The 11,278-nt window shown below is 39.6% G+C and overlaps 1 long non-coding RNA gene across 1 annotated transcript; it reads left to right on the forward strand.

Annotated features, from left to right (window-relative positions):
- Positions 1-1,191: 1,191 nt before the first annotated feature.
- LOC122466399 lies at positions 1,192-10,994 on the forward strand. Its single transcript, XR_006291841.1, has 3 exons — positions 1,192-1,993; positions 7,434-7,521; positions 9,997-10,994. It is a non-coding gene; the product is annotated as an uncharacterized LOC122466399 (long non-coding RNA).
- Positions 10,995-11,278: the final 284 nt, after the last annotated feature.

The raw sequence follows: 11,278 nt of genomic DNA on the forward strand, positions 1-11,278 counted from the left end.
CTCTTTATTCTTTAGTGTGGCGCCCCGGCAGATAAACTACAGGGAGGATATATATTTTAAAGTGGGGAGGATTTCATTTAGTCTCTGACTATAAACTATTTCAAGCCCTTTTATATACCTTGATACCCGTACATAACATTGCAGGTGTGTTGTCAGAAGATAACATATGGGAGAAGAAAAATCCATCCATGGAGAAAATGTTTTCTGTCTCTTACACTTAGTGATGAATATTAGTAATTTCTCCCCTTCCCACTGAAGCATCTAGTGGGAGGGACAGAAAGGGGCTCTGGCCCCGCTTCTTCTCTTCTGGCTCTGGCTCTGGCCCTGCCCCTTCATCTTCCCAGCTTCTGGGCTTGTCACCCCCCAACGTTTTGGGGAAGGTCATGTGACCTTAGATTAAGAGAATCTAACCGTGGGTCACCATGGGGCCCCCACAAAGTTATTTTAAAATCACCTGAACACATTCCAAAACATTTTATCCACAAATACATTTCTCACTGGTTTTGAACAAAGTATTTGTATAAAAATGTATCTTCTGATCCCAATAGGATGTTTTCTTTGTTTTGCATCAGGAAATTATTCTTATTTTGTTTAAAGTAATGCAATGAAAAATAAAGTACAGAGTTTATTTAATATGATGAGCTGTTCACTACTGCAAAACAAGAGCTATTTTTGATAACCCAGCCTATAGTATTTGTATTGGTCTAGCAAGCATTCAGAAGTACTCTTGTTTGGAAGTTGTTTTCCCCTATAATTATAAGCAGTACAGACCTGGGTCTTTATTGGTCAAAGTGAAATCAGAGTTTTATACTTTTGTAATTATATTGGCTTCTGTAGAGTTACTCCTGACTCACACTGGTATACATTAGATTACAAAAATTTCTTTTTTCATGTGGACTTAGATTCTGGAGCAAAAGGATAGAGGCTACCAGAGAAAGTATTGGCTTACCAAGCCACTGCATAATGTCCCTATCTGATTCATTTAAAACTCTAGGCATGACATTTTGGTCCCATAGAAATCAATGGTAGTTTTGTCATTGATTTACCTGGGGCCAGGATTTCACTGATAAAATCTACTATCTGCTGCCATTTTGTGTTCAGTTCAGATGTGGCAAAAGCTCTCTCTTGGAGAGCTGACTTTTTTTTTTTATTGTGTGTTTCTTTTTTAGATTAGATTCTCTTAATCTAAAATAAAAGTCATTCAGACTGAAAGTCTACATTTGGCTTTATGTACAAAAAAATCCAGAAAAAACTGACAATCTCCTTTCTATTTTGTTTCCTTATATTTGCTGCTGGGAGTGGGATTGACTAGATAATGCAATTGGAAGGGGAGAGGCAGGCAATAACTGAATATAAGAGAGCAAGGAAGAAGACAAGAGTGGCAAATCCTGCAAGTAAGAAAAGACAGTGAAGATAGCCAGAATTTGGAGCCCTGGGAGCATAGATGATGACTGGCAGATGATTGCAATTGAGAACAGAAGACCAGAAGACTTTCAGCCAGAAAGAACAGAGTGGGGAAGGCCTGAGAATCACACCAGGAAGAGGCAGGTCTATGTGAATGAGGACTCCCTACTAAAAAGAACGGAGGGGCCTGTCACCAAAGTGATCCAGAGAATAGAAGGGTGTTTTGTCTGCTGGAAGCTAAGATACAGGATGTGGACCTGAGCTGGAAGAGGATCCTAATGGGAGTAGGAAAGAATTCAATTGATTATCCTTCACGTGGAAAAAAATGATACTGCTAGATTTTCATTGGGATGCATCAAGGAAGACTACTCCAGGAAGAAATGGAAGCTCAGGTGATCTTCAGTGGGATTCTACTAGAGGAGGCGAGCAAAGGTGAGACAAGATTATGATGGTCAACAGATGTCTCATGCAATGGTGCTAGATAGAGGCCTCTGGAATGTTTGACTGCTGGGAGGCATTCATGGACAGAAGACTATTCTCATGGATGAACTCCACCTGAATAAGGAGGGAATAGACTTCTGCAATGAAGGTTGGTACAACTGATTAAAAGAGCTTTTAACTAGGAAATCAGGGGAGAGGGTTGAGAGGTGCTCAGGTAATCTCCACACCTAATTCTAATATTGATTGGGAAGAAAATCAAGTAAAAAAGGATAAAGCAATACAGAAAAGAACAGAAAGTACGAGAATGGACAACAAGGGAAAATATAGTGCCAATTACAATGACAGTAACAGTCAGGTAGGCGATACTGGCAGTATAATAACTGGCACCTATCCTGGTAAGGAATCTGGGGAGACCAAGTAAAAATTTTAAAAAGGAGCCTGGGTAACAAAATGAGGGAACTAGAGCTACTGGTGCAAGAAGTGAAAACAGATATTAGAGGGATAATAGAAACATGGTGAATAACAGTCATGACTGGAATACAGGTATTGAAAGGTATGCACTGTTCAGGAAAGAGAAGTAAAGGTAAGGTAGTGAAGTAGTATTATGTATTAATGACAAGGTAGATTATAGAAATTAAGAGTGATGGAATGGATAAAATGGAATCTATTTGGGTTAAAAATACTGGGGGGAAATGATAACAGAAGCTTCACTAAGATAGTGCTTGGGGAATGCTACAGACCTCCGGGATCTGATCTGGATTGGGATAGAGATCTCTATTGTAGTTAATTAAATAAATACTACTGGGCGTTGTGCAATTATGAGAGAGTTTAATTTACCAGATATAGATAGGAGGACAAATGCTACTCACAATTATATGACCCAGATATTTCTGGATGTGATAGTTAACAGATTTCTTCATCAAATAGTCACTGTGCCAACAAGAGGTGATGCCATTTTAGATTTAATATTGGTAAATAGTGAGAACCTCATAAAAAAACTGGTTGTAGAAGATAACCTTGGTTTGAGTGGTCATGATTAATGCTGTTTAACTTAAACTGGGGTCCCTGATTCCAAAAGGGCAAACTTAAAACAAGTATAGGAATTGTTATGTAAAGCCTCCGCTCAATCCAGTAGAATGTGATTATAAGATTTGTAACTTTTCAGTCATTGCTAGTATGATCATTAAGTTCTGTAACCTTTTGCAAACTTTGTAACTTTAGGTTTCAGAGTAACAGCCGTGTTAGTCTGTATTCGTAAAAAGAAAAGGAGTACTTGTGGCACCTTAGAGACTAACCAGTTTATTTGAGCATGAGCTTTCTTGAGCTACAGCTCACTTCATCGGATGCATAGCATATCGTGGAAACTGCAGAAGACATTATATACACACAGAGACCATGAGACAAAACTTCCTCCCACCCCACTCTCCTGCTGGTAACAGCTTATCTAAAGTGATCATCAAGTAGGGCCATTTCCAGCACAAATCCAGGTTTTCTCACCCTCCCCACCCCCCCACATACAAACTCACTCTCCTGCTGGTAATAGCCCATCCCTCTTTGAAACCTCTCTTTATAATGCGCATGATAATCAAGGTGGGTCATTTCCAGCACTAATCCAGGTTTTCTCACCCCCCCCCCACCAAAAACCACACACACAAACTCACTCTCCTGCTGGCAATAGCTCATCCGCTATTGCCAGCAGGAGAGTGAGTTTGTGTGTGTGGTTTTTGGTGGGGGGGGGGTGGGGGGGGGTGAGAAAACCTGGATTAGTGCTGGAAATGACCCACCTTGATTATCATGCGCATTATAAAGAGAGGTTTCAAAGAGGGATGGGCTATTACCAGCAGGAGAGTGAGTTTGTATGTGGGGGGGGGGGAGGGGAAGGGTGAGAAAACCTGGATTTGTGCTGGAAATGGCCCTACTTGATGATCACTTTAGATAAGCTGTTACCAGCAGGAGAGTGGGGTGGGAGGAAGTTTTGTCTCATGGTCTCTGTGTGTATATAATGTCTTCTGCAGTTTCCACGATATGCTATGCATCCGATGAAGTGAGCTGTAGCTCACGAAAGCTCATGCTCAAATAAACTGGTTAGTCTCTAAGGTGCCACAAGTACTCCTTTTCTTTTTTGTAACTTTAGTGATTGTTAGCATAGCCTTTTACGTTATGTAACTTTTGCAAGCTTTGTAATCTTTTCAGTTACCACTTGTATGAACCTGCAAGCTTTGCAATATTCCATCACGCGATCAGAGAGAGTGTGAACAAGGGAGTGTGTGTGGAAGATAAGGGAGTGTGAACAAGGGAGTGTATGTGGGACTGGTTGGAGAGGAACTGCAAAGAGAAAAGAGCCCAGAGACAGGAGCCAGGTGTGTCTGATATAATCTGCCCTGAGAAGGCAATCACGGAGTGCTGTAAAGAAAAGAAGAACCTGATATGCATGAAAGGCACAAGGTCTGGGAATGCTTCTCGGTGATGGACACAGAAGGAAAAACTCAGTGTACGTGACAGGAGCCACCCAGTTCCAGCAAAAGGAAGAAGGCATGCGCACAAGCCCCCTGCTTCTTGACCTGCTCGCCGACCTGGATCCATGACTGCAGGCGGACACACCAGATCTACTATGCTTCGGCTTCTCAGCTTCCTCTGCTGTCTCCAGTAACTCTCTTCCTCTGTGAGTATGTGGGTGCATGAGGGTATGAATGCAGTGAATGTGTGCGTGCATGAATAAGCTCCATCCCTTTTCTGTTGGATCCAATAGTGGCATTTAATAAAACCAATATAAGTTTAACCCTGGGTTGGTTTCTAGGGAAAATGAGGTAACAGGAATTAGTTAGGGAAATTGACTGGACTGAAGAACAAGGATCTGAATGTGGAGGTGGTTTGGAATTATTTCTAGTCAAAGTTGCAGAAACTATCTGGATCCTGCAGCCCAAGCGTGGGGGAAAATCTTGTAGGGAAGTGTTACACAACAAACTGGATGAAGAAGCATCTCAAACAGGTTATTAAGACAAAGAAGATAGCCAGCAAGGAATGCAAGAGCGGATGGATCAGTAAGAAGCTACTTCCTGGAGGTCAGAAAGTATGGGAAAAAAATGAGAATTGACAAAAGCCAAGCAGAGCTGGACTTTGCAAAGGAAATGAAAAACAATCATAAAAGGTTCGTTAGCCATACGAATAAGCAGAAAGTAAGGAAAGAAGAGGGACTTCTAAACACTGAGGATGGGGTGGAGATTGAAGTATCTAGGTATGGCCCAACACCTGAACAAATACTTTGCCTCAGTTTTTAATAAGGGTCATGAGGAGCTTGGGGGAAATGGCAGGGTGGCTAATGGGAACAAGGATATGGAAGCGGAAATTACCACATCCAAGATGAAAGCCAAACTCAAACAGCTTAAAGGAATTGACACATGAAATTTCAAGCCCAACAGCAAGGATTTTTAATGAAACCCCCAAGTTAATGGACAAACTCTATGACTGGAGAATTGCAAATATAGTGTATGTATGTATATGTGTGTGTGTGTGTGTGTATGTATATATATATATATATATATATATTTAAGAAAGGGGGGAAAAGTGATCCATGCAACTACAGGTCCATTAGTTTGACCTCAACTGTATGCAAGATTTTAGAACAAATTTGGAAAGGGACAGTATTTAAAAACATACAGGTAAATGGTAACTGGAATAAAATACAACATGGTTTTACAAAAAGTAGATCATTCAAGACCAACCTGATTTTATTTTTTTTAAGAAGCTAACCAGTTTTCTAGACAGTGGAAATGCAGTAGATCTAATCTACCTGGATTTCAGTAAACCATCTGAGACAGTTCTACATGGGAAATTATTAGTTAAATTGGAGAAGATGGAGATTAATATGAGACTCTAAAGGTAGGAAGGGACTGGTTAAAGGGGAGACTGAAATCAGTCATGCTGAAAGGTGAACTGTCAGTCTGGAGTGAGATTAATAGTGGAGTTCCTCAGGAATAAGTCTTGGAACCAATCTTATTTAACATTTTCCTTATTGACCTTGGCACACAAAGTAGGAGTATGCCAAAAAAAATAATTAAAAAAAAAATTGCGGATGGTACAAAGCTGGAAGGTATTGCCAATGTGGAGGAGGACCGGAACATCATACAAGAAGATTCGGACAACCTTGAAAACTGGACTAAAAGAAATTGGATTAAATATAATAGTGTGAAGAGCAAGGGCATGTACTTTGGAACATTTTTTGCTATTAGATGGGAATTTATCAGTTGGAAGAGAGAGGAAGAAAAAGACACGGGTGAACTGGTCGATCACAGGATGATTAGGTACTGCCAATGTGATGCAGTCATGAAAAATGTTAATGCAATCCTAAAATGCATCAGGTGAGGTATTTTCTGTAGAGATAGGGAAGTGTGATTACCATTCAAGGCACTGGTGAGACCTCATGTGGAATGCTGTGTGCAATTTTGGCCTCCCATGTTTAAGAAAGATGAATTCCAACTGGAACAGGTACAGAGAAGGGCTTCTAAGATGATCAGAGGAATTGAGACCCTGCCTTATGAGAAGAGACTTAAGGAGCTGGGCATGTTTAGCCTAACAAAATTATCTTAACCAGCTCATCACTGTTAGGCAGAGCAATCTCCTTGCAAAAAACTATAAAAGGTCTTTTGAACAAAATTGAGTCAGAGAGAATGCTACCTACATGGTATTGTTTCATCAGTAAGATATTGTTCAGAGAACTGCTGCAATCTAAAAACATCTTTAGGCAGGTTCTACATAGTCCAATAAACTAATGTCACCAAAATCTTTACCAGGGACTTTTTCCCACCATTCCTACTGAGATTTACATTCTATCAAATAGAGACCAGTTTTCATCTACAGAAGTCATTACCCATTTTTCTTAGTCTACATTAAAGGCAAATTTGAGACTTTAAGATTTCTGTTTCCTCGTGATATTTTTATGAAGATGCAGAGGAGTGAGATCTAGATTCTAAAGGTTTGTGTATGTTGGCCAAGACGCACCGGTCATCTTAATCTTTGACTCTCCGTGCTCCTATTCAAATAATTCCTGTGCAGGTCACTTAGAGGACAAAAAAGTCTTCAGACACACATTGCATCTGATTCTAATCTGTGACAGCACAAAAATATTCTTCATTAAACTGTAGAAAAGCAGGAATGCCAGCTAATTGCTTTCTACTATTTTTTTTTCTTTTTAAGTCTCCATGATAGATCTGAGAGGAGGGGGGGGGGGGGGGGGGGGGGCGACACACCATTAGAGTTTTAGACCATATCTGTATTTTTTTTCAAATGATCTGCCCTGTCTTTAGCAGCTGTAACAAGCCAAGTGTCCTACATTGGAGTAGTAAATACAAGCAGCTGACTGCTCAACATTGGCCTTCTTTTAGAAGAATCTGGGTATTTTTCCCCTCCCAGTTTCAATTTTAATTTAAATAGTTATCTGGGAATCATTAGTTCTATTTCAAAACGAGTAATTTCACAGCAGCATTATAAGTGTACAAATATATACGGTGCTATTAGAGTAAATTTGAATTCCACCACTTTCCAATCCGACTCTGAGTCATAAGCTTTTTTTTTTTTTAATTGAATGAAAGAAAACTCATCACGCTCTAAATATCAAGCATATGGGAAAGGCGAGAAAAGGGATAGATACAGGAGTATACCTACAAAAGATTCCTTCAGGTGAGTTTCCATTTTTATTCAACCTTGCTCCATTTGAAGCAATTCTTTCTAGAGACTTTAAACTCAGTGTTGGGTGGATAGTCAAAAGAATATTTTGAACAGTGGGGGGTGGAGAGAAAGAAAGAAATGTGATATATACATAGTAGTTTGACAACTTTGAAGATGTGTTAGTGAGAAAATGAGCTCTTTTCTCCCTTTTTGATTTTATACATAGTTACTACATAAAGTCTATGTAGAAAGGACAGTTCTTCTTTAAACGTTCTCCTCTGAAGAAAGACATAGATAAAATATGTCAGGCTGTACACTGTTCCCTTCCTTTAAAACAGAACTGGTGAATTTTAGCTTTTCTTAGTTAATGTGGAATAATCTTTTTTTTTCTTTTTTTCTTATTCTTCTGGTGGAGTTGCAGGTGCTTCACCCAACAGTTGAAGAGTAGAATCCACTGTGATGTCCAGTATGGACAATGCTATGAGCAAAACTACTTATTAAATCTAAAATACTAATTTAAATAACTTAGGGTTGGATTCTTATTAGCAGAGCTGAGACACACTAGATTGAAGTAGGGTGGGAGTGGCTATCAGAGATTCAGCTGTATTTCCCTGATCCCATACCACCCAGCCTCATCTGAGTAGTGCCAAGTGGACATAGTGGACTGAGACTGCAACACTTTGATTGATCTCGTCTTAAGAACTAAGATTCTCCAATAATGGTGCTCTAGAAATACCAAATTGAAGATGGTTCTGAACTTGTTCAGATGATCATAGTGGGCCAAAAGTATTCAGCACACTTTTTGATCATGTCTATCTAAAGTTTGCACCATGTTCTAAAACCCCCACCGCGCTCTCTCTCTCTCTCCATAAAATAATAATAAAAAAAAGACTGCACCTCCCCTTGTCCTTGGAGTGTTCTTCGTTGCACTTAAAAAAATCTGAGCCCTAAACGAAAAAGCATGGGTATCCAGGTGCAACTGGGAGAGCTAATTGTGCAAGGAAGAAACAGAGTAAAACAGGATATAGTCACATGCTAAAACATCACATCAAAAAGCCCCTCACACACAACCAGGCTCCTAAAGCTGGAAGCATGAACTAATTCCTTCTGAATACTAATGCATTACACTTGCAAAAAGAGTTAGGCCAAGTAGACCTTTGTTTCCTCAGTTAATGGCTTATGGTTTGAGGGAAATACTTATCCTTCCAGAGAGTAAAAGTTACTCATGCTGCAAGAAAAAAAAAATCATAACCGAAAACAAATCAAAACAGGGGTGGAATTTTCAACTTTAAAGGTCATTTACTTTGAATTTTGTACTGAGCACATAAAGATGCCACAAAAGGGTTTGAAAACCAGCATGCATAGACCTCTGTTTCAAGGAGAATATTCTCAGTGAAATTAGGAAACCTGACTTCCATCTCAACAAGTTTGCCCCTGTGTATGCTCAGGACTTTAAAGCATCCTTGAACTTGTTAAGAATTCAGTGCACCACTGAGGGCCCTCATTTAGGCTGTATTTCAGGAAGTTATATATCTTGTCTATCTTGTGGTTTTTAAACATTAAAATACAGGCTGAAATTCCTTATCATTGCCAACTAAGAGTTCCCTTTGAAAACCTGGAGAACCAGCATTTTAAATCAGTGTCGTTGATTGAATAGAAGTTGCCCGTGGTTGTATTAATTCCATCTCAGAAGGATGAACATTTCTCTGGATCTGTCTTAACTGATTTCCTGATTGCAATTTTTCACTGTAATCCAGATGATTAAAAAGAATATTTTAAATCTTCCTTTAAGTCAAGTCCCAATGTACAAAGGCCTCAGTAAGATAGGGCCTGGATAGAATTCTTTTCATATCAGACCTGTGGACTGTACAATTCTAGGTATTTACTATGGCTGAGAAAGCCTCTGGCAAAACTCATATGTGGAAGGAGATGAAGCATTTTCAACAAAGGGCCTTCAGCTCTAGAACCTTCTGTAGATAAAGATTCAGATGCAATCCTACTTCACTACTCTTAGAGCTCAATTTAAGATCTTCTGCCAATAAAGGAGGCTTCACCAAGGTTGTTGACATTTTCCTTACCCAACATATTTTCAAAAAAAACCCAAACAATAAAACAACACAGCAACATTGAGGGAGGGAAGGAGAAATAGTAGCTAGTGGCTGAATTGCATAGTACTGAGGGTTTACAGCATACAATGACTTCACTTCTGAAAATAACATTGTCATTGGCCAGCAACTACCTCTCTTCTAATCAATGATATGTGCCTTGGTTCTATAGTGGTAGATATTTAGTGCAGTTTTCCCATTTTTGTTACTTAATTAACTCTAATGGTTATGTTGGATGGATGAACTGGGTGAGGTGAAAGGAAGCAATTTAAACTTCTTTTTTTTTAAAAAAAAGCCTGTTAAAAAAATTAAAAACAATCTGTTTCTGTTCAATTTGTTTCTCTTTGTTTTCATCCAGTTGTCTTCTTTTTGCTCTCAACAGGTATCAGAAATGCAAGTAACAAAATACCATGCAAGACACTGTTCTCTTATCAAAGAGGTTAGGTTAAATGTCCAAGCATTTAACTGATACATCTTCGGAACTGTGGAACACATTGGGGAACAATTAATTACCTCAGCCTTCTAAATCCAAGAGGCAAAATTACTGACAAGGCTTGTTAATAAATTTACAAGAGTGATGTTAGAACTTTGAGCAAAAGTCCTCTGAAAACATATGTTTGGAGAAGATAAGGAAATACTGATATTGGGGTCAGGTCACATTGCACCTCATAACTTCCCTATTCAAATATGCTGAATCATGTTACTGAAATATGAAGAATTGCTGAATGTTAAAAATAAGAGTTTTGTTAGTTTAATGTAATAGTTTATAAATATGGATAGTTATGATGGGTACGGCTTATGTCCAGGCCCTAGGCTAGCTTCTGCCTGGCACAAGTGTTGTCTTGCTAATCTCTTTCTCTTACATAAACTTGTTTAGGTAATATTTATTGCTGACAGAACAAAGGTGATGGTTAGTTATTGTCCTGGAGCATTTAGATACCAGCTAGTATAATAAACACACAAAACATCATGGTAAAAGCCTCTATCTTGGGAAAATCAGGTGTACAGTGACAAAGACATAATGGCATCAAAACAGTGTAGACAGTGAAAGTTATGGCAGGTTTCAGAGTAGACTCGAGTGTACATATTGTACAGGTTATGTAAGACACAATGCTTAGTGTTGATTGAGGAAAACTATTGAATATATAAGGTGAAAACATATAAGAAACAAGTGAACAAGAGCCCAAGTCGGAGAAATACCAGACCAGATACTGAAGAAATGAGACTGAAGGACCATACCAGAAAGGGATTGAGAGCATAGGTGTCGACTTGTAGGTGCTCCATCCCTGGAGCACCCACAGGAAAAAAAGAATGGGTGACCAGCACCCATTGGCAGTCCCACGGATCAGTGCCTTCCCCTCCCCCCCGCAGCACCTCCAACCCACCGTGATCAGATGTTCATCAGTATGCAGGAGGCATTGGGGAGGATGGGGGGAGGAGCAGGAAGAGGCAGGGGGTACGGGTTTGGGGGAAGGGGAGGATTGGGGCAGGACCTGGGGCAGAGCGGGAAGCTCCACCCCAGGAAGTCAGCACCTATGACTGAGGCACTCATCATGAAATACAGGAGCGCTTCCTGGTACCAAGTAGTTGGCAACTTGGACCCCACCTGTTTTGCTTTATCTGTTTAGTCTCTGTCATAAACATATAATCAGAAACTATGTGAC

The sequence above is a fragment of the Chelonia mydas genome, chromosome 6 (assembly GCF_015237465.2).
Source record: "Chelonia mydas isolate rCheMyd1 chromosome 6, rCheMyd1.pri.v2, whole genome shotgun sequence".
In the NCBI taxonomy this organism is placed as follows: Eukaryota; Metazoa; Chordata; order Testudines; family Cheloniidae; genus Chelonia; species Chelonia mydas.